At 42.3% G+C, this 4,000-nt stretch overlaps 1 non-coding gene across 1 annotated transcript; it reads left to right on the forward strand.

Moving 5' to 3' along the window:
* Window positions 1–1,099: 1,099 nt before the first annotated feature.
* trnat-agu (transfer RNA threonine (anticodon AGU)) lies at window positions 1,100–1,173 on the forward strand. Its single transcript has one exon. It is a non-coding gene; the product is annotated as a tRNA-Thr (tRNA).
* Window positions 1,174–4,000: the final 2,827 nt, after the last annotated feature.

Raw genomic sequence — 4,000 nt, forward strand, 5'->3', positions numbered from 1 at the left:
ATCGGTCAGAAATTGCTTCCATCCGTATATCACGACAAAGGCAGCAGATACACGGCAAACGACCACCACTAATCCCCCTCCAATCATATCACCTTTCTGAGTTGGATGCATCTCGCTGATCCTTCAGTGTCGCTGAATGTAAATCCTGGAAATTCCCCTCGAGTGGTATCATGTCTGTGCTGAGGAGTTGAAAGCTTGAGGAAAATAATTCATCCCCTCCATCACTGTGGTAATTCTGGATATGCATTGAGATTAGATTACTTACAGTGTGGAAACAGGCCCTTCGGCCCAACAAGTCCACACCGACCCGCCGAAGCGCAACCCACCCATACCCCTACATTTACCCCCTTTAACCTAACACTATGGGCAATTTAGCATGGCCAATTCACCTAACCCGCACATCTTTGTGACTGTGGGAGGAAACCGGAGCACCCGGAGGAAACCCACGCAGACACGGGGAGAATGTGCAAACTCCACACAGTCAGTCGCCTGAGTCGGGAATTGAACCCGGGCCCATTGAATCCTTTCCCATTGACTATACTCGAGGAATTCGTTTCGAAAAGTTAAAGGTTCCTGTCAGACATCTGCAATCGTCTGGAATAAGTTGAGACGTGGACGAAGACAGTGAAATAAAGTGATAGACAATGATGCCTGGAAGGCATAATGCAGGAAGTGAGCGCGGAACAGATGGTGCAAAACTCAATGTCGGTTCCATTACGTCAGCTTTTACTGCCCAATGATTATACTTACTTACACATTACTCCTAGTCATATCACCACAATGACCTTGTTCCTCTTGATGTGATGTCCCCTCTGTCTGTATTAACGTGGTTCATGGGCCCCGATAGAATGAGCACCTCCTCTTTCTCCTGTCACTTTAACCAGGTGAAAATACCAGTTTTAAATGAATGCAAGAAGAGATTATGTTTTTCTGTGCCTATCCAGTAGAGAATTTTCAGCTGTAAACTGTTTGTGTTTGAAAATTCGAGGATTGATTGCAATTCTCTGAGAGCAACATTGATCCGAAAACACATGTCCAAGTACTGCGAGGAAGTGGTTAAGCAACTCCACATATGGATGAGTAAGGGCATCGTTGTTGTGGCGCCGTGGCTTAGTTGGTTAAAGCGCTTGTCTAGTAAACAGGAGATTCTGGGTTCAACTCCCAGCGGTGCCTACTTGTTGCGTTCATATTTGGGCTTGGTGTTTCAAGTCTTTGCGAAAGTAACTCAGCGTCTTGGACTTTCACCCTGTTAAGATTTGGTGATCCAGGTTAAGTTCCAACAGTGAATGCCATGTTTTTTTATTCCGAAATATTACTTATGTCTGTAGTTTCTTTCCATTATTCCACAAGCACTTCTGCTTCTCCTCCTCTTTTATTCCCCCTCCTTCATTCCCAGTTAGGTCGGAATAACGAGATGAGGCAGGAGACGCTGCAGATTTGCCGGGGAATTTTGTGGTCATGTCAGAGATACCACCAGGTGATCACTCTCATTCTCTGATGTCACCGTTCATACATTTAAACCAAAAATATATACATCGTTGTGCTTCTTTATTTGTAGTGTAATTGCTTTTTTTCCTGGTGGATTAGGAATTCTATTTTGAATTCGAAACAGTCATAATTGTTTGAGGAAGAAGTGTCGCCTTGCCAGGTTTGAAGTGACAGACACATTAACCGGAGAATGTGAGCCCAGTTCAACGTACTCCAGTCAGTGGGCAAAAAGCCTCTCAGCAGCTGCACACTCAAATTGTCTCGAAATGTCAGACTTTTCACAGAGCCGAAATAGGTAAAGAGCTGTATGGACAGGCAGAGTGTCGGAGAATGTGTAACAGGAAGAGGGTGAGATGGATGCACAGAGACAAAGAGAGACGTATGGAGACACATGCTGAGTGAGACACTCAAATGACCAATTCTCCATTCGACATTGCTGCAAACTGAGAGAAAGGAAACGAAAGAAGGCAATCATTTAAGCACAGCCTTTCACCAGCTGAGAGCAACGGAAACTGCATTATAGTCAATAAAGTCCTTTTGAATTTGTAAAGGTGACGGTTGTCTGTCATTGAGATATTTTGATAAAAATCCTGCTTCAATAGATAAAACTGATAGTTTTCCTAGCATTATAATGTACAAATGTATAAGTAACGGGTTTCTGTCGATCTAAAACTTTAACTCAGTTTTTCTCCACAGATTCTGTCAGGCCTGCTGAGTTTCTTCAACAATTCATGTCTTTGGTTCAGATTTACATTATCAAAGAAAAATTAAAATCAATATTCTGTTGATCGCTTCATTTTTAAAACCCATCAGAAAATAAAACTGGTTACACTCTCAGACACAAATATACACTACACCGACTATGCACATGCAAACAAGCAAAACCACTTTCAAATTTAGGCCGTGGCAGACCCAGGACCGAACGTCACAGTATTGTATTCGAGTCGAGACAACGTGTTGGGAATTCACGTTTTCGCGACCTGCCAAATGCACAACTGTCAAATTGACTGGCTGTAACAGCAAGCTCCATCGAAACAGCCTGTCCTTGGCAGAGTGGGATCGGGAGAATAATATTGATTCACAGATGCGTTTTCAACTACAAATTCACTCTGTCATCAGGACCACGTTATTACATCTCAGGAACAGTACCTGATTGTACCGCACCTCAGCAGAAAGTGATAACTTTAGATGCTGGAGATCAAAGTCAATAAGTGTAGCACTTGGAAATCACAGCCTGTCAGACAACATCTGAGGAGCGGGGAATCGACGATTCAAGCCTTCCTGATGAACATCTTGTACGCGAAACATCGAATTTCCTGCTCCCCGGTTGCTGCTTGACCAGCAACACACTTTTTGACTCTATACCCACCTCAGCTGATCTGCTTCGGAAAATTGATGATGAACTTGCCAGCATTCAGTTTGAATCTTCTGTCACATGTTTGACAGCTTGCAACATTCCATTCCTCAATAAACTCAGATCATTTAAATGACTAAATAAAGATAAACAGTGGATGCAGGAAATCTAAAACACAAGCATAATTGCTGGAGAAACTCTGCATTCTCTGATATCAACTGAATATTTGAACATTAAACTGTGAACAGGAAAAGAGAAAGTTGCAATTTGATAACTGCAACACTTCGTTTCTCCAAAAAAAAGACATCACGAAATGCAGTGTTTCGATTAGGCTCTCACCGTCTCAAGTACTGATAGGAGTGGGGAAATAAATGTTGGCCCAGTCATTGCTGAACAAATGAATTAAAAGACTTATTGCGTTCCTAATCAGTTGCTACCCCGGCAGACCATGTTAATGTGATTCACGAAACAGGACAGCCAGGTCCCTCTGTATTTCAGAATCCTGCAATATCTAATTTAAATAAAAGGGTCGTTATTGAATGTTCCTGCGAACATCTCATTCTCCACTTCATACTGCATTGGTCAATGTTTTACTCACAAACTTCCTCATCTCGACATCACTCAACTTTTATATCATTAACGTTCTCTTCATGGTTTACCTTTCAAACTATTTTCCCAAGTACATGCCCATTTTTTTAAAATCGAAGACTAAGCTGAGATGATGTCTGTTGGAAATCCAAATATCTCTCTATCACAATTTGTCCCTTGTTTAGTGTGTCCGTGTGAAACCCGTTAGACTTGTGCCCTCTCGTTTTGAATTCCACCATCCTGGGTAAAAACAAGGCCTAGGCCAGTCACCGATCCAACCCCAATCAGGATTTTATAAACGTCTAGAAGTTTACACACCATCCTGGAACACTGCTGAGAAGAGCCTCAGCTCAAACACTCTCTCCTGACAATTCAAGCCCTCTCGACACTGTAACAGCCTTGTAAATCTTTTCTGCACTCTTTCAAGTTTTAGAATATATTTCCTGTTGAAGGTGATCGGAATTGTCAGCAGTATTCTAAATGTGGCTCCACTAATGTTCTGTACAGCCAGAACATGACATGTGAACTTCAGTAATCAATGTTCTGACTAATGAAGGCAAGCGTGCCAAA

This window comes from Chiloscyllium plagiosum, unplaced genomic scaffold (assembly GCF_037043375.1).
Source record: "Chiloscyllium plagiosum isolate Xiang-an unplaced genomic scaffold, Cpla_swu_hap1 HiC_scaffold_18, whole genome shotgun sequence".
Classification (NCBI taxonomy): Eukaryota; Metazoa; Chordata; class Chondrichthyes; order Orectolobiformes; family Hemiscylliidae; genus Chiloscyllium; species Chiloscyllium plagiosum.